General features: G+C 42.4%; 1 long non-coding RNA gene across 1 annotated transcript in view; it reads left to right on the top strand.

Moving 5' to 3' along the window:
• LOC126456670 (uncharacterized) overlaps window positions 1–15842 on the top strand; it is a 37093-nt gene extending 21251 nt beyond the window's left edge. Inside the window, exon 2 of the long non-coding RNA XR_007585372.1 lies at window positions 14823–15842. This is a non-coding gene — a long non-coding RNA (uncharacterized LOC126456670). The remainder of the gene's footprint in view (window positions 1–14822) is intronic.
• The last annotated feature ends 8313 nt before the right edge of the window (window positions 15843–24155 follow it).

The following is a 24155-nucleotide window of genomic DNA, read 5'->3' as shown; positions in this document are numbered from 1 at the left end:
GAAACATAGGTAAAGGTTGGTTTCATTACCACAATCGAGGCTGATAGTTTGTTATGTATTAGATTACCACGATTGCTGACTGGGCTGCAATGTTGAAAGTACAAAAACATTCTGTATGTCATCTTATCATCAACCAATTTCCGTCAAGACGTTCTGTCAGTGGTCTGTTGTCTGACCAAAACTGGTTGTTTAGGATAAAATGACAAACAGATATTGAGCAAGTAATGGTTTCCAAAAGTGTGTAAGCAATTACTTCACTTTTTTAAAAAGTATACAGACTTTCAAGCAACGGTGCTATGGAAAACATGCTGCCGGCCGGAGTGGCCGAGCGGTTCTAAGCGCTACAGTCTGGAACCGCGAGACCGCTACGGTCGCAGGTTCGAATCCTGCCTCGGGCATGGATGTGTGTGATGTCCTTAGGTTAGTTAGGTTTAAGTAGTTCTAAGTTCCAAGGGGCTGATGACCTCAGAAGTTAAGTCCCATAGTGCTCAGAGCCAGTTGAACCATTTTTGAAAACATGCTCTTAGAGCACTTCTGCAGTCTATCTTATCTTTCATAGTCCATATGATACCGGCCCTTACCAAGCCGTTTCCCGTCGGGTTATCTGGGCAGTACTAAATACCGACACGAGGCGATAATCGCCTTGCACAAGTACATTGGCAGCTGTGCGTCGCACATCTGGAACGGAGCGTCCTGAAGACGGTACTCGTGAATATCTCCCCAATGTCCGCTGCCAAACAGGTACGAACCGATCGCTCTATCTACAGTCTGTAAGCTGCTGACCTCAATGTTCTCTTACCAAGGCGTTTCCATTGCACCAAAATGTTTTGCTGGACGGCCAAAGGTGCCCAGAATCTTCCAATCATCTTACTGGTCGAGGCACCACTCACAGCTTTACTTTTACCACTACGACTCTCTCCCACTTTCTACAGGGTGTTACAAAAAGGTACGGCCAAACTTTCAGGAAACACACCTCACACACAAATAAAGAAAAAATGGTATGTGGAGATGTGTCCGGAAACGCTTAATTTCCATGTTAGAGCTCATTTTAGTTTCGTCAGTATGTACTGTACTTCCTCGATTCACTGCCAGTTGGCCCAATTGAAGGAAGGCAATGTTGAGTTCGATGCTTGTGTTGACATGCGACTCATTGCTCTACAGTACTAGCATCAAGCACATCAGTACGTAGCATCAATGGGTTAGTGTTAATCACGAACGTGGTTTTGCAGTCAGTGCAATGTTTACAAATGCGGAGTTGGCAGATGCCCATTTGATGTATGGATTAGCACGGGGCAATAGCCGTGGCGCGTTACGTTTGTATCGAGACAGATTTCCAGAACGAAGGTGTCCCGACAGGAAGACGTTCGAAGCAATTGATCGGCGTCTTAGGGAGCACTGATCATTCCAGTCTACGACTCGCGACTGGAGAAGACCTAGAACAACGAGGACACCTGCAATGGACGAGGCAATTCTTCGTGCAGTTGACGATAACCCTAATGTCAGCGTCAGAGAAATTGCTGCTGTACAAGGTAACGTTGACCACGTCACTGTATGGAGAGTGCTACGGGAGAATCAGTTGTTTCCGTACCATGTACAGCGTGTGCAGGCAGCTGATTGGCCTCCGCGGGTACACTTCTGCGAATGGTTCATCCAACAATGCGTCAATCCTCATTTCAGTGCAAATGTTCTCTTTACGGATGAGGCTTCATTCCAACGTGATCAAATTGTAAATTTTCACTGTCAACATGTGTGGGCTGACGAGAATCCGCACGCAATTGTGCAATCACGTCATCAACACAGATTTTCTGTGAACGTTTGGGTGATGTCTTGATTGGACCCCATGTTCTTCCACCTACGCTCAATGGAGCACGTTATCATGATTTCATACGGGATACTCTACCTGTGCTGCTAGAACATGTGCCTTTACAAGGCACGATGGAGCTCCTGCACATTTCAGTCGAAGTGTTCGTACGCTTCTCAACAACAGATTCGGTGACCGACGGATTGGTAGAGGTGGACCAATTCCATGGCCTCCACGCTCTCCTGACCTCAACCCTCTTGACTTTCATTTATGAGGGCATTTGAAAGCTCTTGTCTACGCAACCCACCAAATGTAGAGACTCTTCGTGCTCGTATTGTGGACGGCTGTGATACAATACCCCATTCTCCAGAGCTGCATCAGCGCATCAGGGATTCCATGCGATGGAGGGTGGATGCATGTATCCTCGCTAACGGATGACATTGTGAACATTTCCTGTAACAAAGTGTTTGAAGTCACGCTGGTACGTTCTGTTGCTGTGTGTTTCCATTCCATGGTTAATGTGATTTGAAGAGAAGTAATAAAATGAGCTCTAACATGGAAAGTAAGCGTTTCCGGACACATCTCCACGTAACATATTTTCTTTCTTTGTGTGTGAGGAATATTTCCTGAAAGTTTGGCCGTACCTTTTTGTAACACCCTATACACTTCACAGCAGCTGCTCTACATTCTCTGGTGTACTAGCACTCCCGCGAGAATGCATATCGCGGAGTAATGGTTTACTCACCGCATCTGGCGTGATTAGGCGCAATAGTCGGGGACCACAAGGAAGTAGTTCCTGCGAAAGGATTATCTCGCTATGCTACCGCTTTCGAAAATACAGAGTTCACAGATCTCAAGACCCTCGTTTCTGGGTGTTCTGAATTCCCATTCTACGGGAAGGGAATCAGACTTCGGTGGGGCTTCATTAAAGTTTAGCCTGTCTCGTTGTAGTCGCTTTCTTCTTGGCGAGAAACATACAATCCGGCTCTGCTGTCTGCCAGTTCTAAGACTTTAGAACTTGAAAAAATTATTTATCTTATGATCTATCGTATGTGTAATTAAGAAATAAAAATTTTTATACAATACCGAGCGAGGTGGCGCAGTGGTTAGACACTGGACTCACATTCGGGAGGACGGCGGTTCAATCCCACGTCCGGCCATCCTGATTTAGGTTTTCCGTGATTTCCCTAAATCACTCCAGGCAAGTGCCGGGATGGTTCCTCTGAAAGGGCACGGCCGACTTCCTTCGCTAATCCGATGAGACCGATGACCACGCTGTCTGGTCTCCTTCCCCAAACCAACCAACCAACCAACCTTTTATACAATCGCATTCTATATTTTAAGGACGATAACTGCTTTTTCACAATATCGATATGCGGTGTAGTGAAAGAACATACTGATACGTATATGTATCCCACCAACAGCCCAGAAAGTTTCGAGACTGGACTAATAAAAAATAGAGAAGAGTTAACACAGTGGTTTTAATGCCTCAGCTGCCCTACGTTGTTCCCCCCTTGTTCAGTACAAAACATTGAACGTTCTCACAAACATGTTGTAAGTAGGCTGTTTAGGTTTTTATGTTGGTAACGCCACGTAGCGCTCTATATGAAAATCACTGACTGTGCTGTGTGAAGGCTGTGGCTAGTTTCCATTGTTGGAATATTTGCTATTGTAGTGTTGGGCAGTTGGATGTTAACAGCGCGTAGCATCGCGCGGTTGGAGGTGAGACGCCAGCAGTGGTGTATGTGGGGAGAGAAATGGCAGAGTTTTGAGAGCGGATGATCTGGACGTGTGTCCATCAGACACAGTAAATTTGTAAGACTGGATGCCATGAACTGCTATATATATTATGACTTTTGAACACTATTAAGGTATATACATTGTTTGTTCTCTATCAAAATCTTTCTTTTGCTAACTATGCCTATCAGTAGTTAGTGCCTTCAGTAGTTTGAATCTTTTATTTAGCTAGCAGTAGTGGCGCTCGCTGTATTGCAGTAGTTCGAGTAACGAAGATTTTTCTGAGGTAAGTGATTTGTGAAAGGTATAGGTTAATGTTAGTCAGGGCCATTCTTTTGTAGGGATTATTGAAAGTCAGATTGCGTTGCGCTAAAAATATTGTGTGTCAGTTTAGTGTTGATCAGAATAGGTAAAGAGCGAAATGTCTGAGTACGTTCAGTTCTGCTCAGCTGTTTGAAAATCAAATAATGTAAGAGGTTTGTCAGCACAGTAATTCATTAATTTTTCTAAGGGGACGTTTCAATGTGAAACTGTCAGATATGTCTTGCTTTGCCATCTTGTTCAACTCGCGCCTCGCACTGGTTTGAATAACGGTTATGCCGTCAAAGTGTTGACGGTTCACGTGAATTTTTACAGTTCGTCGTTTGGTGATAGGTTCGTTCTAATAACATTGCGTCTCGTCACCCGTGACATTCCTTTTTTTTTTTTTTCAAAAAACACTCGTCCACGGTATGCATTTCGCTTGATTTGGAGATGTTACTCCATTGCAATTTTTGACACAACAACATTGCCACACTACAGCCGCATGTCCACTACTTAACACTGCCTATGTTGTTACTTCACTCATTAAAAAAACATGACAGTGAGGGAAATGCAGGGTCCGGCAATAAAACATCCCTCATTTTAACAGGTTGTCACAGCAAAACTAAATCTGATAGAGAAATATTACTTTTATTTATGAAAAATGCGTACTTTGTCATTTTGAATTATTTGGTTTTAAAAATTATATCTGCTAGATGACGTCCTCCATTGTTGACACACTGACGAAGTCTGTCTCGAAGTTCTCCATAGATCTCCATGTCATTTGTCTTGGAATGGATGCCACTTCTTGGGTAATGGCCTCTTTTAAGTGCTTGCAGTGTTGTCGCACGATGTTTGTGCACTAGAACCTGTAAGTGTACCAAAAGAAAAACAATCGCAAGGCGATAAATCAGGCGACCTTGAGAGCCACGCGATGTCTCCTCGTGAAGTGACAAGATGACGAGCAACCAACTCGCGCAGCATTTCCACAGAACGCCGAGACGTGTGGAGTGTTGCTCCGTCTTGCTGCAAACACAATTATTTATCATCACGATCTGCAGTAAACTTGTTTAGCCTAGGTTGGAGGAAGGTCTCTACCATGTGACAATAACGGCTTCAGTTAACCGTTACCGTGTGGCCACCTTCTTCGAAAAAATACAGTCCCCACACCAATCTGTCACAGGAGGGCTGTGTAGTTGTCGCTGATGAATTCCACGAGGGTTTTGGTTCAAATGGCTCTGAGCACTATGGGACTTAACATCTGAGGTCATCAGTCCCCTACAACTTAGAACTACTTAAACCTAACTAACCTAAGGACGTCACACACATCCATGCCCGAGGCAGGATTCGAACCTGCGACCGTAGCGGTCGCGCAGTTCCAGACCTTAGCGCCTAGAACCGCTCGGCCACACCGGCCGGCCACGAGGGATTTCTGCAGCCCAGTAGCGGAAATTCTGTTTGTGTACAGTTCCTGAGAAGTGGAAATGGGCCTCATCCGAAGAAACAAACAAAGTGCCAGGTGGAATGTTTTGAAGAATTTCCTCACAGGCAGCTCTGCAGGTTTCAAAATCTCTTTCACTTAATTCCCACCGGCCGTTGTGGCCGAGCGGTTCTAGGCGCTTGCAGGTCGGAGTGGCCGAGCGGTTCTAGTCGCTACAGTCTGGTACCGCGCGACTGCTACGGTCGCATGTTCGAATCCTGCCTCGGGCATGGATGTGTGTGATGTCCTTAGATTAGTTAGGTTTAAGTAGTTCTAAGTTCTAGGGGACTGCTGACCTCAGAAGTTAAGTCCCATAGCGCTCAGAGCCATTTGAACCATTTTTCTAGGCGCTTCAGTCCGGAACCAAGCTGCTGCTACGGTCGCAGTTTCGAATCCTGCCTCGGGCATGGATGTGTGTGATTTCCTTAGGTTAGAAGTCACATAGTGCCCAGAGCCATTTGAACCATTTTTTTGAACTTAATTCCTGGATAAGCATCATTTTGAAGCGGTGCATATGAAGTTCTCTATGAAGAATTCTTCCTACACTCCTATCAGATAACGCCGGGGCAGCTGCAATTATAAGTGCTGAGCACATTGGTGATTGTTGCACAGAGACTCCCACACGCGCCACATTTTCCGGCTTTGTTGCAGTCCGAGGACGGTCTGTAGGTTTTCATTCCAGTGTTGAACCCGTCTTTCTAAAGTTTGACAGCCTCGGTTGAATAGTTTTTCTATTCGAGACACCACCATGTCGGCCAACTTCGAGTCGTCTCCGAAACGCTCGCTGAGTACTAATCCCAGAACTAATCCCGTCACGAATAAACGATGCTCACCAAGCCAGGCCACACTGAAAATGGCACGTACACCGCTTTCAAACAGAACACTCCCCACATCAGTATTCTTACCACAAGTCGCACGCTGGCCACGTCAAACGCGGAAGGTCTTATTGCCGGACCATGTATTAGTCTATAAGCGCCTACGTTTGCTCCGTAGACTTCCCTACACTGGCGTTTGCAGCTCCTTTGCAAGTGTCGCAGGAGCCGTGGCATTTCCGACCAACCAGTTGTGCACCGTGGTGTATCCGACCAGAACCTCCCACACTTTTGCGCCGTTCTTTGACGTGGCAACAGACAGGTGTACCGCATTGCTGTTCGTTTCACTCGTAACAATTTCAGGTTGCCTAACCACTCCCTCGGAAATCGCAATATGTTCAGAAGTGGACAGCCAAATATTTGTGACAAGCAACAATACAGATGATATTGTTGCTCGTTTCATTCGGAGCAATTTATGCTATACTCTTAAGTTCCTGCTTAACCACAGCCTCAAAATACACCATATATTCGTCTTTTAATAAGAAAAAAATTTAAACATGTCTATGTATTATGTGCATAACCAGTCCTATGCCTGAATAAAATTTGAAGCCACAAAGGAACTGCAGACATTATCTGTCAGTGGGCACTGATTTAAATCAACGAGGAGAGTTGAAAATTTGTGGCAGACTGGGATTCGAACCAGGATTTCCTGCTTACAAATCAGATGCGCTGACCTCTGCGCCATACGGACACAGTGTCATTGCGACTGGACGTACTACCGTAGCACCTCTCCTGTCAGACATCTACATCTACATCTACATTTACATACATACTCTGCAATCCACCATACGGTGCGTGGCGGAGGGTACCTCGTACCACAACTAGCATCTTCTCTCCCTGTTCCACTCCCAAACAGAACGAGGGAAAAATGACTGCCTATATGTCTCTGTACGAGCCCTAATCTCTCTTATCTTTGTGGTCTTTCCGCGAAATGTAAGTTGGCGGCAGTAAAATTGTACTGCAGTCAGCCTCAAATGCTGGTTCTCTAAATTTCCTCAGCAGCGATTCACGAAAAGAACGCCTCCTTTCCTCTATAGACTCCCACTCGAGTTCCTGAAGCATTTCCGTAACACTCGCGTGATGATCAAACCTACCAGCAACAAATCTAGCAGCCCGCCTCTGAATTGCTTCTATGTCCTCCCTCAATCCGACCTGATAGGGATCCCAAACACTCGAGCAGTACTCAAGAGTAGCTCGTATTAGTGTTTTATAAGCGGCCTCCTTTACAGACCCAAATTATCTGCACACTACCGATGTAGTGCCCCTTGCCCACTAATCTTATTACTTGTGGCATCTCATAGGTACCCGTAAGAGTTCTAGCTTAGAGTGCCTCTGCACTGAAGGGATCACTGACCACCATCGCCTTAATTATATACATGAATATAAAATGTGAAGGGATCTTCTTATTACAGAATGGTCGTAAAAGCCACTACACGAACCAGTTTTGCACCATGGTGTTTCCGATCAGAGCCTCTCCCCATTGCTGCAGGTGCCTTCGTCTGTCGGAAAAATCTTGGCTAAAATTGTTGTAGTCGGAAACATCACTTTGACATCACGAGTCGCAAAATCGACGGTCTAGTCCACTAGACCCTTCATTTGTTCTCAAACTGAGCTAAGTGAGAAATTCTTAAATATGTATTATCAGTGACTCAGCTGAAGGCTCCGAAATTCATGTGTTTGTGGGGAATTCCAAAGATACAGTCGCAGAATCCAGGATATTTTGTGTAAACTACATATCAAGTACGCAACCCTACGTTTCCTGAGAAACCGAAGAATTAGTGATTTCGATCCGTTGCAGGTGTACTTACTGCAAGAAGGAAAGCGCTTGCCAAGTGAGTGCAATAACCATGTTCATTAAATTTATTTACCGAAATCCACCCGGTGTGTTCCCTGGAAAAAAAAGTTGTTCTTACGCGCACACACGCAACGTTTCCTGTTCGATCCCGGAGGGAAACAAAAGTTTTAAACGGCGTAACCCAGCTTCTAAACTGGGATCTTTCAGAATATTTCTCACAAAATAGCCCTGTGAACGACAATGACCTTAATTCACGCGGCCAAACCGTCTGAAAAGCGACGAATGCGCTTCCTTTTTCCATGTATTTGTGGAAAAACGCCAGAGACACGCTACGTCTGATCAACAGGACAAGGTCTTATAGAACTGGTATCACATGATAACTTGCAATCCAATCTGTCCAGCTAGAGAGCAGCAACAGTCCCCCTACACAGTGGATTCAGTCAATGCGCTCGTACAACTGACAGAATTCATTATCTAACGTATCTGGGGTGAGCAACACCAATTGTCTTACAAACATGAAACTATTGGATAACCTAAATTAACTGCCTGCCACTAGCCACGCCTTCACTAAAACTTGACTTTCAGCTGAGCCGTAATGCTACAACATATCAGTAGTTCTCGCTGTGATCTGGAATTAGACTTTCGCGACGAGCTATTTGTCTGTATGGCGGACGCTGAAACTTCGTGTACACTTTAAGGCGTTACATACAAACCAATCACGGGAGAGTTCACTCGAGATGAGGCCTAAGTTTCTTATAGTTAGTTTACAATGGAGTCTGAACGCTTCACATTGTACATCATTTACTACATAATTTTATTTCCCAGTCTGCTTTTGTTCGACTATACTACTTTTATTGCTAACCGGTTTTCGGCTTACAAGGCCATCTTCAGAAGTAAATGTCTGAAGATGGCCTTGTAAGCCGAAAACCGGTTAGCAATAAAAGTACGAGGGCAGTTCAATAAGTAATGCAACACATTTTTTTTCTCGGCCAATTTTGGTTGAAAAAACCGGAAATTTCTTGTGGAATATTTTCAAACATTCCCGCTTCGTCTCGTATAGTTTCATTGACTTCCGACAGGTGGCAGCGCTGTACGGAGCTGTTAAAATGGCGTCTGTAACGGATGTGCGTTGCAAACAACGGGCAGTGATCGAGTTGCTTTTGGCGGAAAACCAGGGCATCTCAGATATTCATAGGCGCTTGCAGAATGTCTACGGTGATCTGGCAGTGGACAAAAGCACAGTGAGTCGTTGGGCAAAGCGTGTGTCATCATCGCCGCAAGGTCAAGCAAGACTGTCTGATCTCCCGCGTGCGGGCCGCCCGTGCACAGCTGTGACTCCTGCAATGGCGGAGCGTGCGAACACACTCGTTCGAGATGATCGACGGATCACCATCAAACAACTCAGTGCTCAACTTGACATCTCTGTTGGTAGTGCTGTCACAATTGTTCACCAGTTGGGATATTCAAAGGTTTGTTCCCGCTGGGTCCCTCGCTGTCTAACCGAACACAATAAAGAACAAAGGAGAACCATCTGTGCGGAATTGCTTGCTCGTCATGTGGCTGAGGGTGACAATTTCTTGTCAAAGATTGTTACAGGCGATGAAACATGGGTTCATCACTTCGAACCTGAAACAAAACGGCAATCAATGGAGTGGCGCCACACCCACTCCCCTACCAAGAAAAAGTTTAAAGCCATACCCTCAGCCGGTAAAGTCATGGTTACAGCCTTCTGGGACGCTGAAGGGGTTATTCTGTTCGATGTCCTTCCCCATGGTCAAACGATCAACTCTGAAGTGTATTGTGCTACTCTTCAGAAATTGAAGAAACGACTTCAGTGTGTTCGTAGGCACAAAAATCTGAACGAACTTCTCCTTCTTCATGACAACGCAAGACCTCACACAAGTCTTCGCACCCGAGAGGAGCTCACAAAACTTCAGTGGACTGTTCTTCCTCATGCACCCTACAGCCCCGATCTCGCACCGTCGGATTTCCATATGTTTGGCCCAATGAAGGACGCAATCTGTGGGAGGCACTACGCGGATGATGAAGAAGTTATTGATGCAGTACGACGTTGGCTCCGACATCGACCAGTGGAATGGTACCGTGCAGGCATACAGGCCCTCATTTCAAGGTGGCGTAAGGCTGTAGCATTGAATGGAGATTACGTTGAAAAATAGTGTTGTGTAGCTAAAAGATTGGGGAATAACCTGGTGTATATCAATGCTAAATAAAACAACCCCTGTTTCAGAAAAAAAAAATGTGTTGCATTACTTATTGAACTGCCCTCGTAATATTGTAGAACAAAAGCAAACTGGTGCTTTTCGTTTATTATAATGTTGTTCTACCAAGAACCGACGGAAGATTTTCTTAATATAATTTTGTTTCCGTTAGCCTGGTGTAATTATGTAAGCTGGTTTAAATATGTAATAGAAAACAGGGTGACGAAAAATTCGCGCACTCGCACATTGCAGCACGATTTCCCACATACTAGCAATAAAAAAATGTCTATCACAAAATTTCAGCCTGCACGTGTTTCGGACAGTAAACGGACTTCAAAGATTAGCAATCTGGCAACACAGTAATCACGTGAATGGTAACTGCCTCTGTCAGCACATAGCAGTAGTGCTGCGCACTTGGTGCAGTCGATAGCGTTTTGTGATAGTATATAGGAAGTCGAGGATTCGATTCTGGGTCGAGGCTTATTTGTTTTTATTTGCTAAATATAGTATGCATGTTACGGTATCATGCGTCTTAATCGTCGTAGAGCGATTGCAGTGTGTCTTCTACAAAACATTTGCAGGTGTGTACTATGAACACAGAAATAGAAGTACACTCGTTTTCATTGGTCAGCTTGAAGGTTTTTGCACGTCGTGGACGCGAATTGTTTCGCATCACTGCATCTTATAGATTCCAAACTTGTTTTGTGTGTACGCTCTCCTAACGGTTCCATTGATTAATGCCAACTATTATTCTTGCCTACTTCACCAACAGGGCTATCAACGTGCTTTGTAAATAATTTAGACGGGATCATTGGGGGAGGGTACGGAGAAAACACATTTGGAATGTAACAGATGCAGTGGCGCGAAACAACTCGCGTCCACGATGTCCACAAGGCTTCTTTAAAAACTGACCAACGAAAACGACTGTACTTCTATGTACGTTTGCATAATACCTAACTGCAAATGCTTTATAGAAAACCCTCTGCAACCACTGTATGACGATTAAGACGCCAGATACCGTACCACGCAGACCACATTTAGCCAATAAATACAAGAACGCCTCAATCGAGCATCGAACTCTCGACCTCATGCATGCTAACCCAAAACGCTATCCACTGCAACAACTGCACAGCACTGATAAATGCTTCATGGTGTGGAGAGAGAGAAAGAGAGAGAGAGAGGGAGAGAAAGAGAGAGAGAGAGAGAGATCGTGAAATTGATTTAAGAAGGTTTGCAGACTTGGAAGGAATTCGAAGCGTGACCGGGAAATGATCAATGAAAACGCAAGTGTTCTGCTCCTGAGGTTGATTGCTTAAAGGGCATAATAGTTAGAAAAAACTTCTTAGAGCAGTTTCCGAGCTCTTGAAATAATAAAATAGGCCACCAGCCTTCGAGATGGTTCCATGCGAGTAGTGGGACATGTGGAGCGGTTTTTTTAAGTGTCATCTCGAGACTGTTGGTGATTAATAAAGCTGGTGTGCCTGTGCCAAAAGCTTCGAAAGAGTTCGCAATAAGTTCATTCCCCGGCGCAGGCGCGAGAACTGGTGCGGTCATTTAAAGCGTTCTAGGACAGAGTTACAGTTCATTGAGTGTACACGTAATCAGTGTTTAGAGGCCGCGTAACAGTGGGTGGAGCATTTAGCTACACTACTGGCCATTAAAAATGCTACACCAAGAAGAAATACAGATGATAAACGGGTAGTCATTCGGCAAATATATTATTCTAGAACATGTGATTACATTACCACGCAGTTTGGGTGCATAGGTCCTGAGAAATCAGTACCCAGAACAACCACCTCTGGCCGTAATAACGGCCTTGTACGCCTAGGCATTGAGTCAAACAGAACGTGTACAGGTGCAGCCGCCCATGCAGCTTCAACACGATATCACAGTTCATCAACAGTAGTGACTGCCGTATGGCGACGAGCCAGTTGCTCGGCCTCCGTTGACCAGACGTTTTCAATTGGTGAGAGACCTGGAGAATGTGCTGGCCAGGGCAGCAGTCGAACATTTTCTGTATCCAGAAAGGCCCGTACAGGACCTGCAACATGCGGCCGTGGATTATCCTGCTGAAATGTAGGGTTTGCAGGGATCGAATGAAAGGTAGAGCCACAGGTCGTAACACATCTGAAATGTAACGTCCACTGTTCAAAGTGCCGTCAATGCGAACAAGAGGTGAGCGAAACAGAACCTGGATTCATCCGAAAAAATGACATTTTGCCATTCTTGCACCCAGGTTCGTCGTTGAGTACACCATCGCAGGCGCTCCTGTCTGTGACGCAGCGTCAAGGGTAACCGCAGTCATGGTATCCGAGCTGATAGTCCACGCTGCTGCAAACGTCGTCGAACTGTTCGTGCAGATGGTTGATCTCTTGCAAACGTCCCCATCTGTTGACTCAGGGATCGAGACGTGGCTGTACGATCCGTTACAGCCATGCGGATAAGATGGTCGCCATCTCGGCTGCTAGTGATACGAGGCCGTTGGGATCCAGCACGGCGTTCCGTATTACCCTCCTGAACCCATCGATTCCATATTCTGCTAACAGTCATTGGATCTCGACCAACGGGAGCAGCAATGTCGTGATACGATAAACCGCACTCGCGATAGGCTACAATCCGACCTTTATCAAAGTCGGAAACGTGATGGTACGCATTCCTCCTCCTTACACGAGGCATCACAACAACGTTTCACCGGGCAACGCTGGTCAACTGCTGTTTGTGTATGAGAATTCGGTTGGAAACTTTCCTCACATCAGCACGTCATAGGTGTCGCCACCGGCGCCAACCTTGTGTGAATGCTCTGAAAAGCTAATCATTTGCATATCGCAGCATCTTCTTCCTGTCGGTTAAATTTCGCGTCTGTAGCACGTCATCTTCGTGGAGTAGCAATTTTAATGGCCAGTAGTGTACCCTTAATTTTTTTTTTCTATTACGAAACTGGCTACTAACAAAAATATTTTACTGTTACCAATAACACAAATCACTTTCAATTCAAGTTCACTGCTACCGTAGACTGCAATGACGCATCGTAGGCTAGACAATGTTCTGGGCTTGTGGTGGCGGGGTGGGAGGGAGGCAGTGTTAGTAGACAGTGTCAGCAAGCTTATGAATCCCCGTAACTCATGTCCGCCTCATCGGCGCACTGCAGCTTTGGAGTTGGAACCTTGTAAATCAAAGGCGTATTACGAATTAGTCGACGACACATTCGTATTGCAGATTGTGAGGAACACCTTGGTGACTTCCTAAAACTCCTGAACGGTCTCCACGCTAACGTAAAATTTACTAAGTACGTAAAAAAGAACCAACAAATACCGTTTTAGATGTGCTGGTTGCGAAAAATGGTGAGAACCTGGTACACACCGCGTATCAAAAAGCGACACATACAGAGCGTTACCTGCACAAACCGTTAAATTATGACCAGACCAGGAAAGAGGAACGGTTAGTACGCTCGTAATTCTCGACGAGACGAATACGTGAGGTACACCATGTCGGGTGCAAGATGTAACACATGGAAAGTGTTCTGAGGCGCAATGAATACTCCACCAGTAGCGTAAGAAGTGCCACGAAATCTAACACTCGGTGAAGTGACACACCAGGAGAAGAAATATCGGCTGCGGCCTTTCTACCATACATATCCGGGATGACGGACAGATCAGCCGTATACTGCGCAAAGATGACGTCAAGACTATGAGTAAACCGACGAAGAAGATCAAAGAATGTCTCACGTTAGCAATGGAGAATAGGACCCACTTGCAATGCTGGGAATATACCGCATATCCTGCAAATGTGGAAAACTCTATGTGATAATGAGCGGACGATCCTTTCAACACAAGCATCTCTAAGCATATACAGTATTGCAGGTGAGGATAGGTGGTGAAATCGGCCGTGGCGGAGCACGCGCTGTGTGAAGCTCACCAAATTACAAAATTCGCAAACACGGAAGTTCTCGCAGTCGAGAAGAGCTGCTACAAAAATGTGTGAAATCTTATGGGACTTAACTGCGAAGGTCATCAGTCCCTAAGCTGACACACTAATTAACCTAAATTATCCCAACGACAAACACACACACACATGAGGATTCGAACCTCCGCCGGGACCAACCACACAGTCCATGACTGCAACGCCTTAGACCGCTCGGCTAATCCCGCCCGGCGAGCTGCCACACCCACTTGTCCAGGGAAGCTATAGAAATACACAAAACATGATCGCCAACAAGAGGAAAGCCTCAAGCATCCTGGACCTCAGTGCTGAAGCGAACGACCGTTGCAAGCAACAATGGGAGCAAAGCCCAAGAAAAGCCCTCAGAATCTGGCTAGATAGGCGCACAATCCCGGGCCGTGGATTTGACTCCACTCCACCAGTGGTAATGGATTATGATGCTTTGACAATGCCAGCCACTTGCGCGGGCTAATGTCAGAAAAAACATCAAACAAACGTCGGCCAAAGAACCAGAGACAGGCAATACGACAAAACAGCTATTTCTCATTACATTGCTAAAGAGAGTATTACCTTCTAATCGCTTTAGCCTTAATAACTATTTCAGATGCCTTGAAATAATTTAACAAATGGCAACAATTCACTTAGAGGATCTAATTGCTCACATGTTTTCCATTTGCAGATCTGCCATGCCCTCTGGAGATGGACCAGGAGAGGTCAACGCCAGGCGTGTAGTGGGCTCCATTGGACCTTATCAGCACTAGAATGTTACGTAACACACTCTGTGCTCAACTTTCAAGACCTGGCTGGACTCTCACCACTTGTGTTATGAATAGTTCCATCCCTCTTGAGATTGTTGACACAAGAACCAATGATGGCTCTGCGTGGTAGATCTATTTCTGTGAGAGCAGTTTACTTGTTGTTCTACACACAGATAAAGACAACCTGTAGAATGTACGACGCTGAATCTGTATCCATCGGAAGATAACTGGAGTTTTGCACTTCGGGATTTGCCTCAAGACTGAATAATTTTTATGTACTTTCTCGTCCTATCTGCCATATTTCCAATCATATTAATATAGGTAACAAAATGCCCTAGTGCCTGAAGGAGCCGTTCAGACTAAGGTTAATTTGAAGGTTTATACGTATTTGATGACCTTAAATATCCTACTTAATCAACAACAGTCGTCTTAAAATCACAATCTTCGAGAGAGACATTTTATTATTCATTTGGAGTATAAACGGCTATTCTATACATAAAATAGCTTACATCCGCCAGCAGGAAGCGTACTGGAGTTTCTCCATATCACCGAAAATCGTTCTCCTCTGTGGAGTGTATGTTTTGCAACACCAGACTTTGAATAGAGTAAGGATCGAGAAAAGCAATGGCAAGAGGCACAGTCACACAATCACTCACTTGTAAGAACTCCAACAGCTTGTGCTCCTAGTGACCAACTATTTAGTTCAATCGTATGACTGAGAACTGTGCATGCAACCGATCACATTGCAGAGGACTGCAACCGCTGCAAGCATTTACGGACCGGGGAGTTCACAGGATCAAGTCCTGCACTTCTCCATCTAACAACAAAGAACACTGACTGATGTGCATAAACTTTATCTATTTATTTTTGTATCGTTTTAAACTTATTTCAATATTTCTGTAAACATTCACTTGAGAGTAAATTATATGTTGCTTACACCATGTACTACCATACATTTTTCTGTTTTGACCATATGGCAGTTGGCCATTTTAATGACATTTTTCAAAAAAGTAAAAAATATGAAATGAAAGAAATAAATGAAAATTAAAAGATGGCTTTACCAACCCTCTACTGAACTATAAACTTGAAGATAACCGGACCCAATTTCTGTGCAGGCCACAGAAAAACTCCACTCTCTGCACGCCATTTAGGATAACTGGGATACTTTTTTATCTTTTCTACACTCTACAAGAATCATCCGATTTTTGTGAGATCTGGTACAACTCAAGTTGCCATATCCTAAACCAGTATTCCAATACCTCAGCGCATTTCTATTTACACAAATCACATAAAACATTGTAAAACTGATGACTTAGAATAACATGAATGAAAATTATGAACTTTATTAAAATTGGGGAGAGAGTGCCACAGGTATGTAACACAAATTGGGGTGGCAATCATTAAAACAAATGTGTTTTTCGTTGTGGTAGAATCTGCTCATGAAATTTCAATCACCAACTTTTTCCTCAGTGTGTGAAAATATTTTGTTGGTGCCCACCTACATAGGGAGAAATGATTATCATAATAGAATAAGAGAGATCAGAGCTTGCACGACAGATTGAAGTGTTCGTTTTTCCTGTGCACTGTTCAAGTGTGGAACAATAGAGAAAGAGCTGAGGGCAGTTCAATGAACTCTCTGCCAGACACTTAATTGTGAATTGCAGAGTAATCATGTGGCTGCAAATGTAGATATACTACTTGAAATTGTCAACAAATGTAAGAAATGAAATATGAATAATATGAAAACAATCAGCTTAATGACAGTAAAATTAAACAAACAAGCAATACCACCTGCTAACACTTAATACCAATTAGTATTATTATTAACTGTAAGTCAGTATATTGAAGTGCTAAATACAGCTCTGCATGTTTATTTGACACTAAAGACACCATGCATCATGTTTGATGCCACTTAATGCTGCACATGTTAACTTTCTGGCTAATTCAGTTTAAAACCTCAGTATCCAGTGACATCCCAAATCTAACAGCTGTGCCACTTTACAGTGCAGGGTGGATTCGAAGTTCTTCACACTGTGTTATCATCTACCATACATGTGGTCATTCCTGTGGTCAGTTTGAAATGACTGACAGAGCCAACTGCCCAATACACACCCAAGCATCAGGTAAGGTGCCATAGAGATTAAGGACACGAGATTTCATTGTGGAGTAGTGCAGTTAAATCCATATCAAGTTATAACAGTTCAGGTTATGTGTGGGTTCCCTTCAAGTGAATCGTGGTGGGTTTCCTTCAGGTGAATCGTGGAATAGTTCTCTCATTAGTGACCACATTTTTGGACAACTATGCACATGAAATGGCCAAAATAACAGAAACCTGTAGGAAACAACTATTTTGTATTTGAAGTATGTTAAACTTGAGGTTTCTTCATGGTCGTTTATGTAGAAAAGGATAAACCAAAATCCATGAAAAGGTTACTAAATATAACAGAGATAATATTTCGGGTCTTACATAACTAGTAAAGAAAGTACATCGAAAGTACTGACAGTATTAAACATGCCCAAGATGTCTGAAATACTATCCATTTTTCAGCTGTCAGGTAGCAGTCATTATAGTTTACCAGTAAAAATTATTTGTATTTAACTGCTTTAATAGTACTTCAACGGAGGGGTATCTGTTGAGAGGTCAGACAAACGCTTGGTTCCTGAAGAGGGGCAGCAGTCTTTTCAGTAGTTGCAGGAGCAACAGTCCGGATGATTGACTGATCTGGCCTTGTAACACTAACCAAAACATCCTCGCTGAGATGGTACTGCGAACGGTTGAAAGCAAGAGGAAACTACAGCCGTAATTTTTCCCGAGGGCATGCAGCTTTACTGTATGGTTAATGATGATGGAGTCCTCTTGGGTAAAATATTCCGGAGGTAAAATAGTCCCCCATTCGGATCTCCGGGCGGGGACTACTCAGAAGGACGTCGTTATCAGGTGAAAGGAAACTGGCGTTCTACGGTTCGGAGCGTGGAATGTCAGATCCCTGAATCAGGCAGGTAGGCTAGAAAATTTAAAAAGGAAAATGAATAGATTAAAGTTAGATATAGTGGGAGTTAGTGATGTTCGGTGGCAGGAGGAACAAGACTTTTGGTCAGGTGATTACAGGGTTATAAATACAAAGTCAAATAGGGGTATTGCAGGAGTAGGTTTAATAATGAATAAAAAAATAGGAATGCGGGTAAGCTACTACAAACAGCATAGTGAACGCATTATTGTGGCCAAGATAGACAACGAAGCCCACGCCTACTACAGTAGTACAAGTTTATATGCCAACTAGCTCTGCAGATGACGAAGAAATTGAAGAAATGTATGACGAAATAAAAAAAAAATTATTCAGATAGTGAAGGGAGACGAAAATTTAATAGTCATGGGTGACTGGAATTCGGTAGTAGGAAAAGGGAGAGAAGGAAACTTAGTAGGTGAATATGGATTGGGGCTAAGAAATGAAAGAGGAAGCCGCCTGGTAGAATTTTGCACAGAGCACAACTTAATCATAGCTAACACTTGGTTCAAGAATCATAAAAGAAAGTTGTATACATGAAAGAAGCTTGGAGATACTGACAGATTTCAGACAGATTATATAATGGTGAGACAGAGATTTAGGAAGCAGGTTTTAAATTGTAAGACATTTCCATGGGCAGATGTTGACTCTGACCACAATCAATTGGTTATGAACTGTAGATTAAAACTGAAGAAACTACAAAAAGTTGGGAATTTAAGGAGATGGGACCTGGATAAACTGACTAAACCAGAGGTTGTACAGAGTTTCAGGGAGAGTGTAAGAGAACAAATGGCAGGAATGGGGGAAAGAAATACAGTAGAAGAAGAATGGGTAGGTTTGAGGGATGAAGTAGTGAAGGTAGCAGAGGATCAAGTAGGTAAAAAGACGAGGGCTAGTAGAAATCCTTGGGTAACAGAAGAAATATTGAATTTAATTGATGAAAGGAGAAAATATAAAAATGCAGTAAATGAAGCAGGCAAAAAGGAATACAAACATCTCAAAAATGAGATCGACAGGAAGTGCAAAATGGCTAAGCAGGGATGGCTAGAGGATAAATGTAACGATATAGAGGCTTATCTCACTAGGGTAAGATAGATACTGCCTACAGGAAAATTAAAGAGACCTTTGGAGAAAAGAGAACCACTTGTATGAATATTAAGAGCTCTGATGGAAACCCAGTTCTAAGCAAAGAAGTGAAAGCAGAAAGGTGGAATGAGTATATAGAGGGTCTATACAAGGGCGATGTACTTGAGGACAATATTATGGAAATGGAAGAGGATGTAGATGAAGATAAAATGGGAGATATAATACTGCATGAAGAGTTTGACAGAGCACTGAAAGACCTGAGTCGAAACAAGGCCCCGAGAGTAGACAACATTCCATTAGAACTACTGACGGCCTTGGGAGAGCCAGTCCTGTCAAAACTGTACCATCTGGTGAATAAGATGTATGAGACAGGCGAAATACCCTCAGTCTTCAAGAAGAATATAATAATTCCAATTCCAAAGAAAGCAGATGTTAACAGGTGTGAAAATTCCCGAACTATCAGTTTAATAAGTCAAGGCTGCAAAATACCAACGCGAATTCTTTACAGATGAATGGAAAAACTGGTGGAAGCTGACCTAGGGGAAGATCAGTTTGGATTCCGTAGAAATATTGGAACACGTGAGGCAATACTGATCCTACGACTTATCTTAGAAAATAGATTAAGGAAAGGCAAACCTACGTTTCTAGCATTTGTAGACTTAGAGAAAGCTTTTGACAATGTTGACTTGAATACTCTCATTCAAATTCTGAAGGTGGCTGGGGTAAAATACAGGGAGAGAAAGGCTATTTACAATTTGTATAGAAACCAAATGGCAGTTATAAGAGTTGAGGGGCATGAAAGGGAAGCAGTGGTTGGGAAGGGAGTGAGACAGGATTGTAGCCTCTCCCCAATGTTATTCAATCTGTATATTGACCAAGCAGTGAAGGAAACAAAAGAAAAATTCGGAGTAGGTATTAAAATCCATGGAGAAGCAATAAAAATGTTGAGGTTCGCCGATGACATCGTAATTCTGTCAGAGACTGCAAAGGACTTGGAAGAGCAGTTGAACGGAATGGATAGTGTCTTGAAAGGAGGACATAAGATGAACATCAACAAAAGCAAAACGAGGATAATGGAATGTAGTCTAATTAAGTCTGGTAATGCTGAGGGTATTAGATTAGGAAATGAGACACTTAAAGTAGTAAATGAGTTTTGCTATTTGGGGTGCAAAATAACTGATGATGGTCGAAGTAGAAAGGATATGAAATGTAGACTGGCAATGGGAAGGAAAGCGTTTCTGAAGAAGAGAAATTTGTTAACATCGAGTATTGATTTAAGTGTCAGGAAGTCGTTTCTGAAAGTGTTTGTATGGAGGGTAGCCATGTATGGAAGTGAAACATGGACGATAAATAGTTTAGACAAGAAGAGAATAGAAGCTTTAGAAATGTGGTGCTACAGAAGAATGCTGACGATTAGATGGGTAGATCACATAACTAATGAGGAGGTGTTGAATAGGATTGTGGAGAAGAGAAGTTTGTGGCACAACTTGATTAGAAGAAGGGATCGGTTGGTAGGACATGTTCTGAGGCATCAAGGGATCACCAATTTAGAATTGGAGGGCAGAGTAGAGGGTAAAAATCGTAGAGGGAGACCAAGAGATGAATACACCAAGCAGATTCAGAAGGATGTAGATTGCAGTAGGTACTGGGAGATGAAGAGGCTTGCACAGGATAGAGTAGCATGGAGAGCTGCATCAAACCAGTCTCAGGACTGAAGACCACAACAACAACAATAGTACTTGAAAAATTCAACTATGCATTTTATGTGACAATGCTCTCGTCGTCAGGTTGTTGACACTGAGTTTGCGATGTTCATGAAATAAAATAAAATAGAGAAAAAAGGCAAATTAGACTATAGATCTTCATCTTACATGAAGTGGGCGATTTCAAGCGAAAGGGGATCCATAGTCCAATGTGTTTTCTGTTTTATTTTTATTGCATTTTATGAACGCTATAGACTGTCAAGAACCTGATGTTGACTGGATTTTTTTCTTGTAAGACATAGTTGAATTATATCAAGTACCATTACTATTAAAGCGGTTAAGGAAAATATTTTTTACTGATATAATAATTTATCAGACTGTAAATATGGATAAGTGGTATGTATGTTGCAGTTTGGAGAACAATCACGCACCACAGGCCCACACGAAAGCTAGGTACGGATGACAGAATAATATTACATTTATTATCATAGCTATGTGATTCACCAGTCATGATTGAAGAGACTGAGTCAAATGAAAAATTAGGATTACAAAAGGATTTAGAGACAATAACGCAATAACAAATTAGTGTAAGTGTAGTATCACACTTAATAACATAAAGTAATAATTTCTTTTCCAAGTACTTGTTCACTAAACAGTAAGTCATTTGATACAGTACTGCACTGTTTAGGTAGTCCATTTTGCCAGTTCACTATCAAACAATTCATTCAAATTGAAGAGTGGTTTTTGGCATAGATTTTCCAACATCTTTCCTCGAAATTTCACCAATTCCAAGGACTACAGTCTTTTGCAGATGACTGAACATTTTAACAGCCCATGCTGGAAAACTGCCCCATGTCATAGAGAGTTAACAGCTTGGCATGTGTATGTTCTCCTTATTGTGTATGTTATAATTGTATGTAAATAAGTTATACAAAACTGCAACCAGTCATTTTTTTAATCATTATGTTTTATTCCATGAACCGGTTTTCAAACCTTTTCAGGTTCATCTTCAGATCGTTTCAGGAAGTTACATCATTATTGCTAGCATAATGCTGGGTGCTGGCTTGTGGCAGTGCTTGTCACAAGCAACAGTTGTAAAGCACATGCTGGATGCTGGAAAAGTCTCGCTGTCAGAGTGTAATTAATATAGTTTGTGTGGAAGTGTGTGTAGTAATACAATAACTGGACATCAAAATGAAGTCAGACAGATGGACACTAACCGAAAAAAGCCGCCTATACTGTCACAAGCCAGCACCCAGCATTATGCTAGCAATAATGATGTAACTTCCTGAAACCATCTGAAGATGATCCTGAAAAGGTTCGAAAACTGGTTCATGGAATAAAACATAATTATTCAAAAAAGTGACTAGTTGCAGTTTTGTATAACTTATTTATATTTAATATACAGTCACAGTTCTAAAATGTCCATAATGGATCAGCATAATCTGTTATAATTGTGATTATCACTCCTTTTTCTGAATGTATCATGTATTTCCTTCATGTACATGAGAGAGTTGAAGATACATTGACTGAAAATTGTCATCAATCCTAGGTGTGAAGAAGGGTTTACAGTAGTCCAGCTTCCTACTAAAGTGGTTTTTAAGACAGTCATACATAACGAAAGTAGGAATGCAAATCACTTTCAATGCTTTGAATCTGCCTCAGCATATTTTTTTTGTTTCAAACTTAAAACCTTTAGCTATTATTAATTTTTAATTTGGGAGCAAATCTTATTGTACTCAGTGGCTTGATGGTATCACCTGCAGTGCTATCCACAATGTGGATGGCTATTAGTCAGCAATAAGTTTTTTTGTACTGGAAAAATAATTATAACAAAATTTGAAGATGCAGGTCATGACACAACTGGCCACGAGCTGGCCACTAAAGCCACACCACAAAAGCTATCACAATTTGCAAAAAAAGAAAGAAAAGGATAGGTGTCTTACTTAAATAACTGAGAATAATCAGTACTTAATAAGGAACAAGCTCACCCATTCCATATTTATTAACTCAGTCTTCACAATTAGGAACTATAAGTGCATCACACATCTTGCAAATACAATTGAATCAATTTCAACAAAATGGCTGGTTCCTACCTTCAAAATTACATCTGGTTCTATCTAAAGCTGGAGTCCAGGTATTATAATATCACTTTATTTTATTGTTAAGAAGTTGTGGAACTACTGAATCGTGGGAGAAGTAGAGATAACAACATGTGCAGTGTCCCACTAATGGAACAGCTACTCTGATCTACACAAGTCATGAAATTCTTATTATGAGGCATTACAAAGCCCCCAATGGGAGCCAGAATCTTTAACATGTTATATGCTTCAGCTACCATTCAAAGTTCACAACTCTTTCGGCTGAAGGCCATTAGCTTTTTAAGCTGATAAATATTAATTTTTCCATAAGGATCAACATGGATGGAATTTCATTCGTAGAATAGGACAGTATTAACTACAGGTTGAAGTTAATTTGCCTTCTCACTAAGATACAAACATGGTTTGCAATACTGATGAGTCAATGCATCATTTTTGTGGTAAGTCAGAATTTAAACAATACATAATTCAACAGCACTGTTGCGCAGTTAAGATTTCAATATTACAGGTACAACTATTCTGTCTTTGTTTGATACAGTTTTGATCAGAATAGCAAGATTTTTCTGATGAATTATGTGGTGTAATTAAAATATATACATTCTATACAACATTTTACAGTACTGTGTAGTCAAAACTTACGTGCCATTACTCCTCAGTTTAAAATATGTAAAAAATACTCATAGACTTACCTGAAAGTCATATGTCACACTTGTAAAAAGTTCTTGATACTATTTCATTGCTCATGAAAATATCGCCTCAAAATCTTTATGAGGATATAAACCCTTAATCTTATGACTACCAGGATATGCAAGCACATACACTCCTTGATTAGGAATCCTAATAATACGAAATGGATCAGTACACAGAAGTTGCCCTTTTTTGTTCTTTCTCTATCTGCTGCTGGTCTCTTTGATCACAGAACGGCATATGAACTATGACAGAACGTCTTCTGTGGCACTATATCAAAGTGACACAGACATCCATGGATCACTCAGGCCTTTCTAAGAACTCATTAGCATATTTGAGCAATAGGTTAACAACTCTAAGCAATAGGATTCTGTCAAATTGTTTCATTCTACCATCTTAGACTTTATTTGTTTGTTGGTACCAAGAACTGTAGTAGACTCCGACTGCTGCTCCTTCCATACAAGTGTCATGAGCTACCCAGTAGACTTTTGTACTCTGGCAGTATTTCCCATGGCCACTATTCTTCTTAATTGAATCCACAGAAATCTGGACATCACCAATGGCAAAATAGCTCATTTTCAAGGAAAAGTCAAGTCTAGTGTCCTGTTCCCTTAGGAAGTCAAATCGAATTACACAGGCCAAGATCAACACATCGACATATAGGTATGTACAAC

This window comes from Schistocerca serialis, chromosome 2, assembly GCF_023864345.2.
Source record: "Schistocerca serialis cubense isolate TAMUIC-IGC-003099 chromosome 2, iqSchSeri2.2, whole genome shotgun sequence".
Taxonomy (NCBI): Eukaryota; Metazoa; Arthropoda; class Insecta; order Orthoptera; family Acrididae; genus Schistocerca; species Schistocerca serialis.
The sequence above is the reverse complement of the archived record's forward strand: the minus strand, read 5'-3'. Positions and strand labels throughout refer to the sequence as shown.